Raw genomic sequence first — 23434 nt, 5'->3', positions numbered from 1 at the left:
ATCACACCTAGAGCCAGCCTCACCAAGACAATGATTATATGAGCCAATAATTTAGCATTTTGCTTGGCCATCTTTGGCATGGGTTTCTCTCACGACAATGAAGTCCTCACTAACAAAGAAAGCAAGAGAAGTGACTGCTGCAAGGAGTGCCCAACATCAGCATATCATGATTAGAGGTTTAAATTGAGTCAAAGCTTCCACAGAATTTAGCAACATGGAGGCCATCAGGAATCAGGGCAAGATCAGCTTCAGTGCACAGGTGGGCTGGAAACCAGATTCAGGGGGTCATGTGGGAGATCCGCCATGCCCATGTATTATCAATCATGGCTCCTAATTGATAAAACAGAGCAGAAAGAGTCAGAGAACCAGGAAGTGTGGACTCCAGGTACAGCTCAGCCACTAACCAGCTGGGGGAGCTTGGGCAAACTGCTCACTTAACCTCCTGAGGTTTAACAGTTTCCTTACCTAGCAAGTAGTTAGCCCTGCCTTACACCCAGGGGCCCTGTAGCACTAAAATTCTCGGTATTTTGTTATTTTCAGCGAAGTTATTCTGTTCTGAAACTTGATGGGAGAAGAAGTCATCCATTAGCATTCTCACTAGCTTTCTCTCCTGTGCTGCTAAATTAAATTCTCCTTGGCCCGATTTTCATTTCATAGAAGCATTTCACTGAAGGCCATGTCACTGCTGTGGTCGGCTTGTGGATAGTGCTGGGGTGTGGCCCCTGGCTCTGGCTTCCAAATTGATCTCTTCTCTGTGGTCACCCATACTGACATTGGCCCCACATGCCCTCTCTGTTTTGGGGTCTCTATTCCACTTCTACTCATTGTTGCTCTCATTGTTTACCAAAGATACAAGATACGGGCTCCAGTGTCTGTTCAGGAGTTTCACAGGCCTCTTGATCCTCAAAAGACAGATGTTTGCTGATTAGCTTTCGTTCTTGGCAGAGTCTTTTCTGGAATGTTGACTAGGCATTGCTTTTTACGTCACACCATGGACCAGTCCAATGGCAAACTCAACGTTGGCCATGAAGCAAAACACGCACAAAAGGTCAGTGGCTGTTAACATGCATCCCTTATTCATCTCAATCAGGAGCAGGACAGGAGAGGTTAACTTTTCAACGGGGTAACATACTGTATATATCAGCACTAACAATGAGCTTTTATTTCCCTGAGTCAGCTTTAAAAATAATGTTGACTTTTATGGCCAATACATTATGGATCACCATATTTATGTCAGAATGTATTGGCATGGAAATAAATCAGTGAAAAAATTAATACAGGAGCCTTGTGTTTAAATGAAACTCCTCGCAACTCCACACCTTCCTCTCGTATTTCACCGGAGCGCTTTCCCAGACCTCATCGCTGACATGTTTTACTGAACATGACATCAAGGCCTGTTTTATTCTCTATAACTACTGGTTTTAATCGGTCTTACATATAATGAGGTTCAAAAAAATATCCACTTGGTTCTTTTGCGATAAACATACATAACTGCATTCCATCATTAACAGCACTGTCAATTCAAATGTATGGTTTATGCATGAACAAAATATCTCCATGTCAAAGCTCTGACTGGTACACTATTGATAAATGAAACTCTTTTGTGTTAGAGACCAACTCTGAATAGTATATTTGCTACCCACAATTGTTTTAGAGCCATGAGAAGTTTCTATTGTAAGTATGTGTTTTAGAAAGCAAGCTCACAATCTAGACGTTAAAGAAAAATGGAGTTTGGTGGGGGAAAAAAATTCACTCTCTGAAGTGTGTCTTCTCTTTCTAATGCTCTTCTGTACTCATAGGATGCACCAAGCGCCAGCTGCTCACAGCACTCTCTGAGAGGATGCGTTTCTCAAATCCCCTGCAGAAAGAGCAACTCTCAATGTTCATCGTGTTGTGTGGTCCTACTTCCAACTCTGTGATCCATCATAGCGGCCCAGGCCATGAGGGAGGGGCCACCCCACCAGCCAATATGTGAGAGAGCCACAGCATGTGGGTGTGTGTGTTTAAGAGGCCTGGCTGTTGCAGTCCTGCCCAAACAGGAATTACAGTGAATACCTTGGTCAGGCAGAGTCTCTTGGGAAAATCTCTATAGATGTGTGCAAAGTTACCCATCTGCAGCAGTGAATGCTAAAGGATGCCCAGAGAAAAAGCTGAGTAAGGAGATGCAAGGAAGAAGCAGAAACTGAATAGAGAAGCAATGAAATAGAGAAGTAACAGACAGAAGAAGGGTGAAGGCACTGGTTGGTGGCAGCAAAAAAGGAGTCACTAGCCTGGCTGGCGTAGCTCCATGTTTAAGCATCGACCTAAGAACCAGGAAGTCATGGTTCAATTCCAGGTCAGGGCACATGCCCAGGTTTCAGACTCGGTCCCCAGTAGGGGGTGTGCAGGAGGCAGCCGATTAATCTCTCATCATTGATGTTTCTCTCTCTCTCTCTCTCTCTCTCTCTCTCTCTCTCTCTCTCTCTCTCTTTCTCTCTCTCTCTCTCTCTCTCTCTCTCTCTCTCTCTCTCTCTCTCTCTCTCTCTCCCTCTCTCTCTCTCTCTCTCTCTCTCTCTCTCCCCCCTTCCTCTCAGAAATCAAGAAAAATATTTTTAAATGAGTCACTAATTCTTCCCCCACCCCTATTATTTAATTCATCACCAAGTCACATTCATTTACTCCTTAAATATCCACCTGCTTCACCCATTTCTCTCTGTTCCCAGCCTCACCACACACATCAAAGCCACCAGCATCTCCCTCCTAGACTGGAGCAAATGCCTCCTGATCTGTCAAGTGCTCCCTGATCTCCACTCACCAAACAGCATCTAATCTAGTCATCATGTTTACCTGCTTCTTACACACACACACACACACACACACACACATACACACACACACACACACTAAACCCTTTAGTAGGATAACATCAATTAGATGTAAATGTGGAAGGCTTTCATATATTAATACAGAACAATTTCTTTATAACCTCAAGGTACAGAGTTTCTTAATCCAGATTCGAAAGCATAAACCATAAAGGAAATGTGACCATTTCGACTATGTTAAAATTAAGAACTTCCATTCCTTAAATAAAAAGTATATATGTCATTAAGCCACAGAGTAGGAAAGAATATTTGTAGCCATGAGTAACTGAAAAGAATTTTATCCAAAATATGTATAGAAATCAGTTACAAAAAGACAGACAACCCAATAGGAGAAAGAAAAAAATAAGCACGAAGAAACTAGAAGAATCACTTCACACAAAAGGGTACAGCAGGAGCCCCTCATCCCCCACACAGAAGCAGCACCGAAGAGTCTGGGGAGGGAGGGGGCACCTTGCAAGGTAAAAAGAAAAATGGGGTTGGACGAGAGACTGCATCTCTTCAGTGTGGCTCTTCTTTCTGATGCTCTCCTGTCTGCACAGACCATGCCATGCGCCCACCCGTGGCCTGGCCAGTGGGAGACGCAGCTGCTGAACAAATGCGCCTCCTTTCTGGCTCTGAGGAGGTTCCTGAGGTTCCCTGATTCAGGTTCTCAGAGGACAATCCTTTGGGCCTGAGCACCCAGTTGCCTTTGGTGGACTAACTCAACACCACTCCACCCAGTCTCCCGTCCCTCCTTCCTCATTGGACAGGTCACTCCCCTGGCCTCTCACTCCTGCTCCCTGCGATTGCACTCCCAAATACAACGGTTGCACAGTGAACTTGGGCTCTGCTTTCTGGGTGACTGAGGCGAGGACAGCATCATTCTCCTCCTCCCCCACTGCTGAGTGTCCAGAGCCATTGTCAATTGGCTTCCCACACCGCCCCCACCCTAGCAACACCCTAGCAACAGGAAAGGCTACGATGGTGGACAGAACATACAGTGTGTTACCACGTAAACGGCATTTGAGAGGCAGGCTGTGCAGGGAATTGGCTGCCTGAGGGGAAGAGTGGATCGAAGGAGGGGTCCCGGGATACAAGCCCTCTACTCTCAAAATGCCTTGGGCAACTTACCACTCGGCCTAGAGCCCCAGGCTCTGCTACTGATCTCCTCTCTTGCTCCAAACCCAACCAGCTTTCTACATTTCTCCACACAGCACACAGGGAAAGAGTTGTGATGCCTTTAAAGGTCTTTGTCTGATGCTAAATGAAAGGCAAAGGAAAAAGTTTAATAAAGATTCCCTTTTAGGGTCGTGAGCCCAGAGGCAAAGATGGACTTCTACAACCACAAGACTGTATAGCTACTGTTCTTTTACTGCACCATTGATTAAAGTTAAAAATTCTGGGCGCTCTCCCTCCCTGGAGCAGGCCTGTGCCTTTCTCTTTTCCTTCTCCTTCCCTTTCCCCCCTCCCACCCCAGGCACCCCCTCCACACCCAGGCACCCCCTCCACACCTCAGGCACCCCCTCCACACCCCAGGTACCCCCTCCACACCCCAGGTGCCCCCTCCACACCCAGGCACCCCCTCCACACCCAGGTACCCCCTCCACACCCAGGCACCCCCTCCACACCCAGGCACCCCCTCCACACCCAGGCACCCCCTCCACACCTCAGGCACCCCCTCCACATCCAGGTACCCCCTCCACACCCCAGGTGCCCCATCCACACCCCTGGCACCCTCTCCACACCCCCTGGCACCCCCTCCACACCTCAGGCACCCCCTCCACACCTCAGGCACCCCCTCCACACCCAGGTACCCCCTCCACACCCCAGGTGCCCCCTCCACACCCCAGGTACCCCCTCCACACCCCAGGTGCCCCATCCACACCCCAGGCACCCCCTCCACACCCAGGCACCCCCCCACCCCGGGTACCCCCTCCACAGCCCAGGCACCCCGTCCACACCCCAGGTGTGTTACCTTTATCTTCCTCACTCCCAAGCTCGTCGGGCCCTTCCTTTGCCTCTATAACGTGTTCCTAAGCCCATTTCTTTCTTCTATGAATTGCTACTTCTACCTCTGTGATTTTTTAAATAAATGTTCTCTTTTTTAAAAATTCTGATTGCAAAGTCATTTGGGGGATCACCATTCGTACAGAGGGAGGGAGGGATTATTTTTTTAGCAGCGAGCTTTCCGGGCAGGCTCATCAGCTGCAGAGCAGCACCTTCTCTGTGGCGACAGGACATGTCAGGCAGTGTTTCCCATCACGCCCTGTGTTTACACCCATCTGAAGGTGCCAATTATGTCAGATCCTTGTCAACAGAAAACAAAAATGTGCAAGCTGCTATTTAAATTAATTATTGACATTAAATAGTCCCTGTCTCTAGTTAGTCTTCTAAATTATTTAAAGGCTCCAATTTGCTTTCCTTGTGAAAAAAAAAATCACAGCCCCCGGACTCCTACATTTGGGGACAATTCAGACATGAAAGAGGGGTCCAGACACACAGCATAACAAACTCATTAAAAAGTGATGTCAGTGCCGAAACCGGTTTGGCTCAGTGGATAGAGCGTCGGCCTGCGGACCCAAGGGTCCCAGGTTCGATTCCGGTTAAAGGCATGTACCTTGGTTGCGGGCACATCCCCAGTAGGGAGTGTGCAGGAGGCAGCTGATCGATGTTTCTCTCTCATCGATGTTTCTAACTCTCTATCCCTCTCTCTTCCTCTCTATAAAAACTCAATAAAAAATATATTTTTTTAAAAGTGATGTCAGTGACTTTTCTCTTAAGACTCAAGGTATATTTTAAACTTTAACTATATACGTTTGCTATGTAGGTCTCACTCTTGACAGGATTTTTAATTCTATTTATTCTGCTACTTCTCTCCTTACCATATCTCCATATCATGCTTTTCAAGCTAGGGTTCTGTCACCTATAACAAAGGCACTGTATCTAGTGACTGTAGGGGTCACCTGCAGTTTTATTTCCACATCATCTTAGTTGTATGATTGGATAGAGGGGTTAAGTAGATAGATATAGGTATAGATATAGATATAGATATAGATATAGATATATAGATATAGATAGATACTAGAGGCCTGGTGCACAAAACTGGTGCACGGGTGCGGTCCCTAGGCCTGGCTGGCAATCGAAGCACAAGCGTCTGGCTTTCCCAGACTTCATTGCTGACATGTTTTACTGAACATGACATAAAGGCCTGTCCTCTAGGCCCTGGACAGCACCTGAGCCCCCAGGCCCCTGCGCACCCCCCTCTGCCTAAGTCATCGGGCCCCTGCCTGCTCCCTCAGCACCTGGGAGTCGGGTGGCGGCCCTGCCCCCCCCTCACCCCGCCACCACTGCTGGTCGCCATCTGTGGGGCGATCAGTGGGGCGATTGGGCCCTGCTCACACCTGTCTTGGCCTGGCGCCACCTGCTCAACTGCTCCACCATCCTGCTGCAGGTCCTGCTCTCATCGGGGCCCATTGGGGCTGACAGCGCCTACACTGCCACCTGTTGCCAGCGCAGTGCCACCGACGCCTGCCATGTTCCGCATCACCCCCTGATGGTCAGCACACATCATAGCGAGCGGTCAAACTCCTGGTCAAACTCCCGGTCAAAGGGACAATTTGCATATTAGGCTTTTATTATATAGGAGATATATATATATATACATACATACACACACACACACATACACATACATACACACACATCTGGGAATTTGCTTAGTCTCTCTCTACTTTGTAAAAGTAGTCCAGGCTTGGCTGAGCCCTGCCAGTGTGGCTCAGTGGTTGAGCATTACCTATGAACCAGAGCACATGCCAGAGTTGCAGGCTCGATCCCCAGTAAGAGGTGTGTAGGAGGCAGCCGATCAATGATTCTCTCTCATCATTGATGTTTCTCTCTCCCTCTCCCTTCCTCTCTGAAATCAATAGATAGATAGATAGATAGATAGATAGATAGATAGATAGATGATAGATTTTAAAAGTAGTCCAGGTTTTCCCCAGATCATAGCACACAGAACTTCCACAGAACCTCTCTGAACCTCAGTTTGCTTAGCTGTAAAATGGGAGGAATGCCTGCCATGCTTATCTCACAGGATCCTTTGGAAAATCAATCACAGTAACAGATTGCTTTCACTGACTGTAATACCAATTCATTGTGAGAATTGAACTGTAACTGTAGACAAAAGACCCAGAGGAGGTGGTTTGTTGGTGGGATTTCTCTGTGTTCTCAATGAATCATATCTCACCCACAGCTGCTATTCCTGGGCTTGAGCCCTACCCCAATTCCTGCTTCCATTTGCTGGAGAAAACTGCAACCTGTCTGTTGGTCTTCCACGCCATCCAGTGGTCTGTTGGCCAAATAACACCAAGTTATCCAGTGGATTTGAAAAAGACTTGGGAAAAGTAATTCAAAATAATGCAGACTACTTAAATCTACCACCTGATTAAACGTATTCAGGGCCCCCGTTTTTAAAAGCTTGTTGAAAAATCAAATAATTAAGTTGTGATATGAATAACAAATCCCCGACTTATCTTTGTAAATTAAGAAATGCATACATGAATCAAGTTTTTCAGAATAACTTCTAAAAACAAATTCTTATTGTCCATTAAATAGCTTAATTGTTTAAAGGTCTCCAGATGCAAGTAAAATATTTAATATTAAAAGGAAATTCCTATATTTAAGCATATTTATGATACAATAATGGCATTTTAAAATGAAAATGAGCAATGCCTACTTTTTTGTCTCAAAATTTTTGACCCAATCACTCCTCTACAGTTGAAAAGCAGTAGCATTTTGCTGTCACTCAAATTCATTCATAACTTTTCCTTTATCTGAACTCTGGAAACATGTATCATAAACACTTGTTAAAGAGAGAACAGTTTTTTCATCTTATCTGTGTCATTTCTCTGAACAGTGATAACTATTTCAGACCATTAAAGCGACAAAGACCTCTTGCCCCCTTTGGAAGAGGCCCACTGTGGTCCTCAGAGACCGAGGCTGCTCCCAGGAGGATTTGCTGTTCAGCAGGGGCCAGAGATGGGACCAGGCTCTTGGAGCCGCACAGTGGGGACAACACTGGGTTCAAGGTCAGAAGCCATAGTGCCCATTTAAACCAGAGTCGGTCTGGATTCTCGCTTCATTCTTTCCTCAAGGCCCCCTCCCCAGTGAGCTCATTTAAAAGAAACAAATTCCAACTCTAATTTGTGTCTGTCTTTTTTAAAGCTCTTGAAGAAATGGTGATAAAGAGGGGAAATTGCATTCTGCAATACACACTCACTTTCTAGAAGTGTATGCATCTCTTCTCCTTAGAATCCCATCCACCATGGCCACTGTCCCCCAAATTCTCTTCTCTCTAACCCCAGCTGGCCTCTCTTTCACTCTGGGTCTTTTCCTTGGTTCTATGAATAGCTACATAGACTTCAATTCTTCATCCCAATGAATGCCTCTAGGGAGCAGGAGAGAAGTCTGGGATGACAGAGGCTAGAGAAGGGACCTTCGAGGAGGTCAACAATGTCACAGCTTTTTGCGGGTAAATTAACACTTCATGGCCTGAGTTTCTCTCCCTCTTCCTTTCTCCATAGTAACTTCAATGAGGCACTAGTCTGAACATTGTGTAGTTCTTTTCACTTATGCCCTAAGAATGGTCATCCTCTCACATAAAAAGCTGTCCTTCCACACTGGGTTGTGGAACATATCTTAGTCTGTAAGCTGCTGTAACAAAATACGACTGGCTGGGTGGCTTAACCAGCAGAAAATGACCTTCTCACAGTCCTGGAGACTAGGAAGTCTAAGATCAGGAACTATAGGGCTTAGTTCCTGGCCTGCAGGGCACCTTCTCATTGCGGGGGCGGGGGGGGGGGAGAGAGAGAGAGACAGAGAGAGAGAGAGAGAGAGAGAGAGAGAGAGAGAGAGAGAGAGAGAGAGGAAACTCTCTACTGTCCATTATTATAAAGAAGCTAATTCTATCGGATTGGGACCCACTCTTAATGACCTCTTTTAACCTTAATTACTTCCTTACTTCAAATGCACACTGGGGGCTAGGCGTTCCACCTCTGATGCTGTAGTGGACACAATTCAGATCACAGCAGAAGGTAATAACCAGGAAGAAAAGTGACCTTACCCAGCTTTCGGGTAGCAAAGAGCGCTGGTTCCCTGGCACCACAGTCTCCAGGACAAGAAGGGGGGGGGGGAGGGGATAACATGTGTTGGGTTTCCCCTTGGGATGCCTGAGCCTCTCCTCACTGCTTCTCGGAGCAACCCCACCAGAGAGATGTCCCATTCTACAGCTGAGGAGCTCCTGGCTGAGAGACAAGGTGATTTGTTTCAGATGGTCCTTGTGGTCCTGGCAGAGTCGGGATTGAGTGCTTTGGGCCATCCACAGTACGCCGTGAGGGGTGGACACAGGATGCCCAGCAGGAGAGAGCCCACTAGAGTAGAGGGCACTGTGAGCCTACGGGCGTGTCTTCTCTGACCCTCCTCAGTGAAACGGGACATTAATGCTTCGTCGCAAGGCTGTCCTGAGATTAAGTAAGTTCACGGGTGTGAATTGCTGGCCGAGCCAGGGCTCCACCAGGCTGCTTCCCTCCCGGCTTCCCTCTGAGAGCCCACCCAGACCTGGGAAGGCAGCTTCGCTGGAAGTAACTAAGCACCTGCCAGCCTCCCACATGAAAGATTACAGGGAACAGAATGAATGAAAACTGCATTCCTTTTACTCACCAGCCAAGAAGCCCTGCTCTCCCAGTGGGGTGGATTCTAAAGCCAGTGAGCGAGGTTTCCACTCCTTGGCAGGCTGCAGCAGAGAGCCACTGCCCACAACCTCGGAACACCAGTCCCAGCCTTCAAGCTTCAGGCACGCGCCTCACACCCCACCCAGCCTCAGGGACACCCCCGACCCCTCCTCAGGCTCATGCATCATGTCCAATCAGTCCTGTCGCTCCTCCTCAGCAGCGTCTCTGGGGTCAGGTCCTCCTCTCTGTCCACCCTGCACGGCTTCACCTGGGGTACTGAGTATCTCTCATGCACATGCACCGCTACAGCGCCCCCTTATAGTCTGACTGCTCCAGGCCCATCCCGTGCTTCTGCTGCCGGTCATCTCCCTCAGGCAGAGCCTATTCCATCACCGTCCTGCTTAAGGACATGCCCCCTCCTTATGGTGGCATCCTTGAGGTTCATGCCCCACGCTGGCTCTCCTGCCATCCCAGGACACTGAGCCCTCCCCGCCAGCTCCTCGCATGCGCTGCCCACCCAGGGACACCCCTGACCCTCTCTGCCTCCCAAGCTCCTCTTTGTTCTCCCAAGCAGCTCACAGGGCGCCCGGTCTAGGAAGCCTCCACTCCCCCCTCTCAAGGGAGAACTACCACATCCTGCTGGTTTTCCCAGCATTTGGGCCACTTTTCACATTGTATTACCATCAGCTTCTGGGCTCTGTCTTCCCGCCAGACTGTGAGATCCTGGAGAACAAGGGCTGTTTTATTCATCTTTGCGGTCCCAGTGCCTGACTCAACGGATGCTCAATAAACGTGTGTTGACTAAGTGAATGAGGTCTCTCTTCCTTTTATTGTGAATGAAGTTCTATATATTTTAAGTGTATAATCAACCTTCAATGTATCTGAAATTACCTATCTTGATTTTTTTCTCTCTTGCCCTGTATTCATTCATCTTTCTGAATTAAGTTAAGTCCTAGAAATAAACGTCTTTCCATCCCTGTAGGCTCCATGCTGATTGGCTGATGGACCCACTGACTTCCCCATGGGACCAAATCTGCGGGCCCCACACACAGCTTCCTCGGCTGGTGGCTCTGCCCATTGGATCTGCTCTGTCCGCAGGGATGGGAGTAAGGAAGAAGCCGCACCTGGCTTCATGGCTCAGGTTTGTTTTCTTGGCTGTTCATGGTGCTGAGATGGTTAATAGGCAAATCAGTCTCCGTATTCAAATACGCAGTTAATAAATCCTGAAAGAGATACAAATCCAAATCTTCCAGCAGCGCCTGTAGGCAAAACCTGTGCTTTCCCTAATCCCCCGTAACCCCTAAGGATCACTGTCTTTTCCACCATGGCAAGTGGGATTAGGACCAGATGGTGGGCAGCATCACCCCCTGAGAATGCAAGCCTGGGAGATCTCCCCTTGGAGATTTCCTGACTCTATGCAAAGGATTCTATCCAGAGGAGGAGCCACGGTGCTGGAGGCTGTGTGCCCTGTTTAAATGCAGCAGCACCTACAGGCCACCGTGTGCACCTGAGCTTCCTAGCACAACCCAGCCCGCAGCGGAGAGCATGCAAGTCAGTGCGGGGCCAGCCCTTGGACCTGGTAAGCCCAGAAGCCCGTGTGTTGAAGACACGAGTTTAATTCTTTTTTGTTTTTCCCCCTGGAGCTGGTCTCTCTCAAACTAGGACTCTGACCACACTTTGGAGTTGAACCACAGATATAGAACAGAGCTGCCAGATCCAGGTAGAGGCTGATCCAGCCAAGGTCAGGATGCTCTGCAGTTCCCCCCTGCCTTTTTTTTTTTTAACCCATCTTTTTTTTTTAATATATTTTTATTGATTTCAGAGAGGAAGGAAGAGGTAGAGAGAGAGAGAAACATCCATGATGAGAGAGAATCATTGATCGGCTCCTCCTGCAAGTCCCACTGGGGGTTGAGCCCACAACCCGGACATGTGCCCTTGAACGGAATCGAACCTGGACCTTTCAGTTCGCAGGCCGACACTCTATCCACTGAGCCTAGCCGCTAGTCCCTTTTTTTTGTTGTTGTTAATCCTCTCCCAGAGATATTTTCCCATTGATTTTTAGGAAGAATAGAAGAGAGGAGAGAGAGAGAAACAGAGAGAAACACATTGATTGGTTGCCTCCTGTGCGAGCCCTAACCAGGGCCCGGGTCGGGGAGGAGCCTGCAACCAAGGCACATGACTGGAATCGAACCCCGGGACACTGGTCCACAGGCCAATGCTCTATCCACTAAGCTAAACTGGCTAAGGCTGTGGTCCCTTTTGCTTCCTCCCAGGGGCAGCAGGAGCAGCTGGGCTCCCAGAAGGAGCTTCCCAGGAGATGGAGAAGCTGGATATGAATGCCTCAGAGCAACAGGGACTCTGCCCGCTCTCAGAGGACTACAAGCAAATCTACCTCCCCCTGACCTACAGCATCATCTTCGTGCTAGGGCTGCCCCTGAACGGCACCGTCCTGTGGCTGTCCTGGCGCCAAACCAAGCGCTGGAGCTGTGCCACCATCTACCTGGTGAACCTGATGGTGGCCGACCTGCTGTACGTGCTGACGCTGCCCTTCCTCATCGTCGCCTACGCCCTGGGCGACTGGTGGCCCTTTGGGGAACTGCTCTGCAGGCTGGTGCGCTTCCTGTTCTACACCAACCTCTACGGCAGCATCCTGCTGCTGACCTGCATCTCTGTGCACCGCTTCCTGGGCGTGTGCCACCCCCTGAGGTCGCTGCCTTACCGGACCCGCCGGCACGCCCTGCTGGGCGCAGCCGCCACCTGGGCCCTGGTGGTCCTCCAGCTGCTGCCCACGCTGGGCTTCGCCCACACGGACTACATCAACGGCCAGCTGGTCTGCTACGACATGACCGGCCGGGAGAACTTCGATCGGTTTTTTGCCTACAGTATGGTTCTGACGTTGTCCGGCTTTGTCTTGCCCTCCTTGGTCATCTTGGTGTGCTACTCGCTGATGGTCCGGAGCCTGGCCAAGCCGGCGGAGACCCTCTTGGGGACGGGGAACACCACCCGGGCCAAGTCCATCCGGACCATCCTGCTGGTGTGCAGCCTCTTCGCCCTCTGCTTTGTGCCCTTCCACGTCTCGCGCTCCCTCTACATCACACTCCGCTTCCTGACTTCCCAGGACTGCCAGCTCCTGACGGTGGCCAGCTTGGCCTACAAGGTGTGGAGGCCGCTGGTGAGCATGAGCAGCTGCCTTAACCCGGTCCTGTACTTCCTGTCGGTTGGGAACAACGGAGTCAGGCTCTTCCAAAAACTGAGGCATGACAGGGTGGGTGAGCACCCAGCTGGAGGCAAGGGAGAGAGACCCCGGGGTGGGCAGGTCTGGGTAGTGTCGAGATGAAGGTGGGGGAAACGAGCTCCGAGATGTTACAATGACTTGTTGGAAGACAGTCCTGTGCTGGTGGGAGAGGGACTCACGATTGCCTAGTGGTGTCCTGCTGGGAAGGTCTGTACATTGATGTGGAGATTTTAAAATAATATGGAGAGAGCTAAGTGGAATCTGATGAACAAAATAAACTGATGAACAAAACAGATCCAGGGATATAGAAGCATGGAACAGACTGTTGAATCTCAGAGGGAAGGTGGGGGAGGGTGGGTGGGTGGGAAGAGATCAACCAAAGAACTTTATGCATGTATGCATAACCCATGGACACCGACAATAGGATGATGAATGCCTAGGTGGTGAAGGGACGGGGGAGGAGGGGGATAGAAGGGATCAATGGGGGACATATGTAATACTTTTAACAATAAAGATTTAATAAATAAATTTTTAAAAATACATGAAATTGACAAAAGAAAAGAATATGGAGAGAGCCACCAACACAAAGGAAATCTTTATTTTAATGACAGCTGACATTTCTCTCATCATTCAGGTCTTTCAGCTCAAATGTCACCTCCTCAGAAGCCATGCCAGCCCATCAAAGCTAATGTGGATATCTCTTCCCATAATGCGGTCACTATATTTCCCTACTCATTGTCTTGTTCACACTTATTAGTATCTGGACTTGTTAACTAGTTTACTTATTTATGATCTGTCTCTGCCCCCTAGACTATGGGCTCCTATAGGACAGGGACCTGGTCTGACTGCTGTGCCTCTAATGCCAGTCTCCACAGCAGGGCCCAAAACATGGTGAGGGCACAGACGGGGGCTGAATGAATAAGTGAAGGAATAAATGGATGGGTGAGTGCATTACTATGGAATCACTATGAACTACTATGTAAGAGCACTTCACATGGAGTAACTCACTGAATACTCACAACAGCCCTTGGAGGTGGGAGGTACTGTTAGCCCCAGTTACAAATAAGGGGACCGCAGCTCAGAGCTCGGGGTAACTTGTCCAAGATCACCTGGAGAAGGCCCACGTCACAGTGCTGCCTGGAAGCTCTGGACCCAGGAACTGAAGGGCACACTCCTAAGACGGGAGCACGTGGCCCCGTCCACAGACTGGTCCGAGCCAGCCCGTGCTCCTCCGAGCCAGCCCGTGCTCCTCAACAGAGTCAGCTCGTTTTACGTCAGCTCACTTTTACATAATTGCTGATCTCTGCAGACCATGCATATGCAGGAGGACTCTTTCACTACCTTACTAGCCAGTGTTCTGGCTGAGGTTAGAGAGAGCTCTGCAGGTAAAATGGGGGGTGCAGGTTAAAGTGACTTCATGAATGAAGGTCTCTGTCAGAACATGACATCTCAGTTTATGACAGATAAGTTTTACCACTGTCTTAAATCACAATATGATGTTCATTCTCTATAATAAAATAAAAATTATTTAAAAGCCAAGGTAATCCAAAAAGATGACCTTTAAAAAAAAAACAAATATTTAAACAATAATGATCTCCAAAGACTTCTCAGATCTAATCATATATTATTTAAGAATTCAGTATAATCTCTTTATGAAGAGGTGGATAAACCTTTTTCATAAAAACCAAAGTGAAACCCCTCATTATCACCCCACTCTAATTACAGAAAATGTCTGAGTAAACCATATATATGTCTAGAGTATAAAATTTTATTCTAAAAGTGCAGTTTATTGCTTTCAAGGGCACACAATAATTAGAGCTAGACGAAGTGTTGCCAGCAGATTTCCTTAGGATAATTAGCTTAATGAATAGGGAAGGATGTTTTCTGATTAGCAGGTCAGCTGTTTCCTCATAAGTAAGTGCTTCTACAGTAGCTGAGAGAACTTAAAGCTGTTTGCTCTTTTGAACATTCGCTTAACTTATTAATTTTTTTCTCTTTTTTGCATAACACACAGGGAAGATTCAGCCAACTTAAGAGTCCCAATGATCTATCACCCCTTATAAATGAATAAAGTTTAACATTACTAGAGAACAGGTGCACTAGGCTCCCCCCAGGCAGTTTAAACCCACCCCACACCTCACTTAGCCATCACCTCTAATGCCCACCAGCCCTGGAGGTGGGAAGAAAATGAACCTAGAATCCTCGGGATGCAACATCTTCATCTAAAAACCAAGTGCTCTATACCCCTGCCAACATGTTCCAGCTAACCTATGCTTGCAATTACTTCTCTGATCCATATAACGCTCATTGTTTCTGCGGTCTTTTGACCTCCTTAAAAGCAAAGTATAAGCATCCATTTCTAACTTTTTTTTGGATAGTTGGGCTCAAAAAGTTTTAACTTAGTTGACATCGTATCCTGGTTTTCAGGGACCGTTAAGACAGAAGAAACAAACTAGACTAGTGGGTCCCCTTTGTAAGAGGAGCTGGGGACCCACTGTCCAACGTAAGTCTCTCCTGTGGTTATCGGAAACCCATCCCAGAGAAGGGGACAAGGAGACGAAAAGAAAGAAAAGTTCTTCCTGTGCCCTAGCTGCTTTGGCTCAGAGGATAAGAGCGTCGACCTGTGCACTGAAGGGTCCTGGGTTTGATTCCAGTCAAGGGCACGTACCTCGGTTGCAGGCTCGATCCCCGGCATGTTAGAAGTGTCTCTCTCACAAGACACGTTTCTCTCATTCTGTCTCCCCCCGTCCCTTCCACTCTCTCTAAAATAAATCAATGGGAAAATATTCTCGGGTGAGGATTAACAAAACAAAAAACAAGAAGTTCTTCCTGAATCTACCCACCACCCTGGTGAAAGCTGGGATCTCCAAATGTGGTATCCCCCTGGGTCCCAAGCATATGGCATAATCTGCCTGGTTGTTGGGCAGTTTAAAATAAAATCAAAAGTCAGCGAATATTATCATGTTCAAAATCCCATGAATGCAGAGCAGTACTAGATGCAAATATAACGGCTGTAGCCACCTACAAAAGTATCAAGCACCGTGCCAGTCTGTAAGAAGGCTACAGGAGAGACAAAACAAAACCAAACAACAATATGCACACTAATCAACAACTTCAGCAGCTACGGAAGAAATCATGTCAATTACTGACTAATCCAAATGAACAATACAGACAGGAAATGTTCGGGAAGTCTGGGGAAGGGTGGTGAGAGCACTTTCAGCTGAGAGAGCCAAGAGAGGTATTATGAGTCTGCTGAAGGCTCAATTATTGGAATTCTCCAAGCAATGGAGAAAATGATAGCCAATGTTTGTTCCTAAAGGGGAAGAGGGAGATAATGCTGGGAGGGGAAGAACCACTGCTCAAGGCCCAGGGAACACCAAGGGCATTTGAGCAGGAGAGTGTGATACGATCAAAGCTGTGACTTAGAAATGTAATCTGGCAGCCCCCATGTTGGAATGAATTTGAAAAAAGAAACGAAATGTGACAGCAGACTTCAAGGTCTCCTCATTGGTCTTCCTTCCCTTCAGAGACATCCTGCATAACACCTCCAGATTTTCCTTAAAACAGCGTTTTTCATACATCACAGCCTCCCCAATTTTGTCAGTTTCCTCCCTATACCATCATTTCCATACAACAAAGTTCAGATTTCTCCTGTTGGCCTACTAAGCCCATCACTGTCTACAAGTGAACTGTTCAACTCACAGGTCTCCTACCACACCAGGTGGACGTCTACCCTCACATTTACCAAAGAGCCACAATCTGCCAAAAACAATAATCCCACCCTGGCCGGTTTGGCTCAGTGGATAGAGCGTCCGCCTGCAGACTGAAGGGTCCCAGGTTCGATTCCAGTCAAGGGCATGTACCTTGGTTGCGGGCACACCCCCAGTAGGGGGTGTGCAGGAGGCAGCTGATCGATGTTTCTCTCTCATCGATGTTTCTAACTATCTCTCTCCCTTCCTCTCTGTAAAAAAATCAATAAAATATATTAAAAAAATAATAATAATAATAATTCCTTCTCCAAATGCCTAAATACCCATCTTCCCAGACCATGAGTTCTACGTCCTCCGTTACCCCCAATCTCACTCACTCTGCCTGCTGACTTACCACCTTGACCCAACTCCAAGCTTATCGCCTTGGAGTTGGTGATGGACTCCTTTATATCATTTCAGTCTGTTTTATCTCCCCCACTATTTGACTTTTCAATCTATAGAACATGGCATCCTAGCAACATTCTGAACATAGTAGACACTTAATAAGCAATGGTGATGCTGATGGTGGAGGAAGAAGAAGGTGGTCAACATTTAGAAGACCACTGCAGTGATCCAAACATACAGATAATGGGCAGGAGTAGAACTAACAAGATTTTAAGATGTATTGGAAAGAATGAGGAGAAATAAAATGATTATTTGGACATAAGTGGTAACAGAGACATAAAAATGACTCTGAGATTCTCAGCCTGAGGAACCAGAAGAAAACTAGCACATAGTGGGTGCTCAATAGTCTTGGGGGAAGAAAAGGAAATAAATGGAGGGAGAGGAGGATGGAAGGAATGGAATGAGGCTGTGCATTGTGGAGGACAGTTCATACTCAGACAAGTGCAACGTGAACTGCCTGTGAGATGAATTGGAAATGTAGAATGCCTCGAGGATCTGAGACAGCTTGGGCTCAAGCTCTGGGTTTAGAGTTACCTGTCCAGGCAAATATTTACAACTGCAGACATAAATAATATCTCTGAGGGAGAAGAAAAAAATAATGAACAGAGGACCTAGACAGTGGTCAGCAAACAGGCTCGCGAGCCACATGCGGCTCGTGAGCCGCGGTTTGCTCCTCTGTTGGCTAATGAGTTTGCCGACCACTGACCTAGACTCTCAATTCCAATAATTACAGGCTGTTGTTGTTCCTTGTGATTAAGCCCCTATCCCAGTGGTCGGCAAACTCATTAGTCAACAGAGCGGCAAACCGCGGCTCGCGAGCCGCATGTGGCTTGCAAGCACAGTTTGCCGACCACTGACCTAGGAGATACAGGAATCATAAAACCTTCTGACAGGGGATACAGGGATAGGAGGTGGGTGTAGATAACAGAGCACTGGAAAATCAAATGAGGTTTTAAGAGAGTTGTCAAGGGTGTTACATAAAACAGACCAGTCAAAAAAGCACAAACAGGTGTCTCTCAGCAAACTCAAATGCCACCTCTTCCTAGGAGCCTCCCCTGATTGCCCATCAGAAGGCCCTATTCCTTCTCTGACCCATCAGCCGTCCCTCTGAAGGGACATCTTCCCTCCTACCAGGTCTGAGCAGCATCACTGAAATCCTCTTCTCTCCCTTCCTGCAGGATCTAGCAGAGGCTTGAACATATGGGTACTCACTAAATCTCTGTGGAATAAATGAATATACAGCAAACAGTTCTCCTGTGTATGCTTTCCTGGAATTACTGCCTAAACCCAATTTATAAATGTGTGCCTATAAAACTAAATCACAAGTTGTTTGGGATTTATTTGTTCTAACACCAACTCCAATTCACTGCAATTCCAGGACACACAATACCTACAAGCATTCTCACTTTTTAGCCCACATTTCAAAGACAATAAAGAGGGGAAATTTTTCACAAGGTCATTTGCAATCCAGCATAACCTAAGCTTATAAAATCATGTATTCTCATTATCTTTTACTTTCTTCTAAACAAGCCAAATCTCTATAGTATTTCCATTTCTCAACTTTTTGTTGAGGGTTGGTTTTTTTTAATGTATCAAACTTCCAAGGTAATGGCTTTAAGAATTATTCCATGATAAGAGCAGAGCTTATGTTCTTGCAGCAAGCTATAACTGGGCGTTTTTATAGTGGTTAAATCATGAACAAAAAGCAAGAAGTGCCACTCCAAGAAAATTAACGAATCAGCGAGTCTGAGAATGTTCCACTCCACAAGTGGAAAAATACATTAACAACGAGACCTTTAGAGAGTCTTAGCCCAACAACCAAAGAACGAGCCATTCAAGACTCCTTATGTTCTCTCTTCTTTTATAGCCTAGTTTCTTGCAAAGGGAGACTACATGTTTTCCTTTTTTTCTATCTTGAAGTTATACTCCAGATCTTTACAAGTCAGCTGCTGCTGGTCCCACTGAGATTGCTCTCAACAATGCATCAATGACTTACCAGTTACAACTGAATGGACACCGAGACCCTATCCTGCTTGAGCTTTAGGGCATTTGCCACTGTCACCCACTCTCTTCTTAAACTCCCCCTTTCATCCACAGAATGAACCCTCCCCTACGTCCCTTCTCATCTTGTCCTGCTCCCACCCTGTAAGTATGGGTGGGTGTGCCCTAGGGTTCTGTTCTCTGATTTAAACTAGTGGCCCAATGCACGAATTCGTGCATGGGGGGAAGGGGGAAGACGGGTGTCCCTCAGCCCAGCCTGCACCATCTCCAATCTGGGACCCCTCGGGGGATGTCCAACTGCCCTGTGGGATCGGGCCTAAACCGGCAGTCAGACATACCTCTCGCAATCCGGGACTGCTGGCTCCTAACTGCTTACCTGCCTGCCTGCCTAATTGCCCCTAACCACTCTGCCTGCCGGCCTGCTCACCCCCAACTGCCCCCCCTGACAGCCTGCTCACCCCCACCTGCCCTCCCCGCCAGCCTGCTCACCCCCAACTGCCACCCCCACTGGCCTGATTGCCCCCAACTGACCCCCACTGACAGCCTGCTTGCCCCCAACTGGCCCCCCCTGCCGGCTTGCTCACCCCTAACTGTCCCCCCCCCACTGGCCTGATCACCCCAACAGCCTCCCCCCACCAGCCTGATCACCCACAACTGCCCTCCCCTCTTGGCCCCTAACCACCTCTACCTCGACCCCGCCACCATGGCTTTGTCCAGAAGAACATCCGGAAGGTCTCCTGGAAAGTCTCCCAGTCTAATTAGCATATTACCCTTTTATTAGTATAGAGGCCTGGTGCACGGGTGGGGGCCGCCTGGTTTGCCCTGAAGGGTGTCCCAGATCAGGGTAGGGGTTCCCTTGGGGGGTGGGACAGCCTGGGCAAGGGGCTGGGGCAGTTTTCAGGCCAGCCACGTCCCTATGGGATGAGGGTCCCTGATGGGATGCCTGGCTAGCCTGGGTGAGGGGCTGATGGCTGTTTGCAGGCTGGCCATGCCCCCCAGCAGGGACCCTCACCCCATGGGGGTGTGGCCAGCCTGGGTAAGGGCTGAGGGCTGTTTGCAGGCTGGCCATGCCCCCCCAGCAGGGACCCTCACCCCATGGTGGCGTGGCCAGCCTGGGTGAAGGGCTGAGGGCTGTTTGCAGGCCCATTCCTCAGCAGCTGGCCTGGGCGACCCAAGCCTCCCGTGCTCAGGCCGGCTCTGTGGCCACTGCCATCTTTGTCACGCTAATTTGCATATTCCCTCCTGATTGGCTGTGGATGTTGCTGAGTGACGGTCAATTATCATATTTCTCTCTTATTAGTATATATATGTTTTTATTGATTTTAGAGAAAGAGCGAGAGGGAGAAACATTGATGTGAGAGCACAACATTGATCAGCTGCCTCCTGCACACTCCATACTGGGGATTGAGCCCACAACCGAGACATGTCTCCTGACGGGGAATGAAACTGGTGACCTCTTGGTTCATGGGCTGGGCTTGGCACTCTTCTCTCATTCCCACACTCCCCTGCACAATCTCACTGACATACTGATAGACTGGAAATCCATTTCAAACCTATGCTTCAACCTATACAACAGACCCTTGGGCACTGCAAGCTTCAAAAAGCCAAAACTGAAATCATTTCCCTCCCAAACCTGCTCTTTCTGGTAAAGTGGCAACACCATCCATCCACACCGGAAATCTGGGAGTCATCCTCAATTCCGGCCTCTTCTCTTCCTCACAGTCATACTCCCCTTCCTCACAGTCATACAGTCAGTTCGATCTCCCAAGCCTCACTAGAACCTGTCCTCTCCTTTCCTCTCAACTGCCAGTGCCTTCGTTCAAATTCCCATCATTTCTCGTGGGCTTCACTGCTCCAACCTACTGACCACATTTGTTCCCCTCAACCTCCAATTCATTCCCTTCCTTCTGCTAGAGTCATCTTCCGAAATGTAAATCCTTTTTTAATCCCCAACATAAAAATCTTCTAAAATCTCCCATTTGCCTTCAGGATTAAGATAAAAAATTAGGCTGGAGTGCACAGAAAGGATGCCAGTTCAATTCCCCAGTCAGGGCACAGGCCTGAGATGTGGGTTTGACCCTCAGTTGGGGTACATATGGAAGGCAACCAATCAATGTTTCTCTCTTTCTCTTCCTCTCTCTAAGCATTTCCTTGGGTGAGGATTTTTTTAAAAACATCAAAATGAACATGGAATGAAAAGCCCTTAGCAATGTGCCTCATATGAAAGCTTTCAACCTAAACTCTCCATGCGCTCCCTTCATTCTACTTCCATTAACCAGCAGATTCTCTCAGAATTAACTATGGAACCTCTGACACCCCCCCCCCCCCCCAGTCTTACCCACACCTCCTCTGCTTAGGTGCATCATCTCACTTATCCTTTAGATGCGGCTCAAAGACCAACTCTGAATACCACTGCTCTATGGTAGTGCTCATCAGGCTACACCACAATCACAGCCACTGGTCCTTTGTCCATTTCCCCCCTTCATCGACGAGACCCTTAAGGAAGGTGTTCCACATTTTCCACATCTCTGAATCACCTCCTCTACTAAAAAGCCTAGGTTCAATGATGCCAGAAATGAATGATAACACAGAAATCTGCATATCTTACATTATCAAGCATTATTATAGGCTCACTAGAGGCCCGGTGCACGAAATTCATGCACGAGTAGGGTCCCTAGGCCTGGCCGGCAATCAGGGCTGATCGAGGCTTTCCTTCCCCTGGCTACCTGGCTGCCGGCCGAGGCCTTCCTTCCCTGGCTGCTGGCCAGGGCCTTCCTTCATTCCGCACTGTCCCCTGGTGATAAGTGCACATCATAGCGAGCAGTCAAACTCCTGGTTGGTTGAACTCCCAGTCGGTCAAACTCCCGAGGGGACAATTTGCATATTAGCCTTTTATTATATAGGATTGCTTGGTTTTCCCCATAACTACATTTCTTTGAATCATAAGATGATGTCAAAGATAAGATACAGCCAATTTCAGAGATGTTAAAAGGTGAAATATTGTAGTCTATGAAAGACAGCATATTAATTTATGTAAAAGAATCATAAAAAAGTTATGCACTCTATCGTCAGATTAGAAAAGCATTTCACAAGTCCAAGTGCTGGAAAACAACCCAAAACTTTCTAAAATAACGCTTAAATGAAGGCAGCACTTACGTTATCTTAAGACATTATAATAGTTCCCCTTTGAAATGTTCATTAAGAGACTGTTCTACATCCTGGTGTGGTAGCCAGAACACAAATCTAATATCTACTAAAATTCATAGAACTATAAAGTCAAGTCATGAAAATAAAACATTTTTAAATGTCCATTAAATATACCCATTCCCCCTCTCCCCCATCTATCCGGTCTGGAATGGATCCATCCCCAAGGACCCCACAAGAATCCAAAGAGGACATGTATTTCTCCTCTGTTCCTCACTCCATCTCATTAGCAATGACTGTTAAAACCTGAGATGACCTGTCTCCAGGCCCATCTGCTGACTGTCTTCATGTCCCACCCAGGCTTCTTGCTGCTAATATGGAGCCATTCTCCTTCCAGCCATCTCCAGCTCTCCCAGCTCTGCTGTTGCCAGCTCAAATCCAGCTTCTCTCATCCTTCCCCCGCCCCTCATTCCACTGACAGTGTGTCCAGCTCTTGTCCACTGTACCCTCTGAAATCTGGGCTCTACAGGGCTTGGACGGAGGAAAGAGGTTCACCTTTTATCCTGACACCTTTATTTCCCTCTCTTCCCCAGGGCAAAGAGGATCTGCTTTGAAAGGTTAAAACCACCGAATGTGGTAAGACATAGAACCCCAACATCATCATATTTTTCCTTGGAAAACTGAGCAAACTGATCATCTATTTGCTAATCAGGAAATGGAAGCCCAGAGAACTACTACCTAGTAAAACTTAGGAGACAAGCATGAGAGATGGTCCATTCCAAAAAGACCAACTCCTACAAAGTACATGCTAATCCCAAATGGAATAACTCATAGGTCCACTGATTTTCATTTCACAATTGATTTGTAGTCAAACCTAGGGGGAAGTCAGTTTAGGGAGTATTGTAAGTTAGAACAGCTGCCCTGACGTGAGACTAACAAAGGGCTACCAAGGAGATGACTCATCACTTGAGTACATGACCATAGGTACACTTCAGGGGAATAAGTGGTAATAAGTGTGTCATAAGTTGACTGTCTGGCCTACCTACACGATGTCAAGGACTTTTCAGTATTTCTTACAAAACATCAAAGTTTTCCCCACCAACTTCTTAACAGCAAATCCCTGCTCAGAGTTCACCACCCTCCCCACCCTTGCCCCCAGGGGAGCTCTCCAAGAACAAGCAAAGGGAAGAAGCCAAGGGGTAAGAGGCTGAGGTGGAGGCATTCCAGAAATCTCCGGCAGCTTGTAGACAACTTACAGCTGTTCTTGGCTACCACTGGGATCAAAATGTAAGTGCATTATTTCATTTAGCCCATACCTCATTCTCTATTGCTTTG

At 47.7% G+C, this 23434-nt stretch overlaps 1 pseudogene; it reads left to right on the top strand.

The window, feature by feature from the left end:
• Nucleotides 1-303: 303 nt before the first annotated feature.
• Nucleotides 304-12891, top strand: LOC103286784 (P2Y purinoceptor 3-like; annotated as a pseudogene).
• Nucleotides 12892-23434: the final 10543 nt, after the last annotated feature.

The sequence above is a fragment of the Eptesicus fuscus genome, chromosome 3, assembly GCF_027574615.1.
Source record: "Eptesicus fuscus isolate TK198812 chromosome 3, DD_ASM_mEF_20220401, whole genome shotgun sequence".
Lineage (NCBI taxonomy): Eukaryota > Metazoa > Chordata > Mammalia > Chiroptera > Vespertilionidae > Eptesicus > Eptesicus fuscus.
This window is presented reverse-complemented; position numbering and strand designations above follow the sequence as displayed.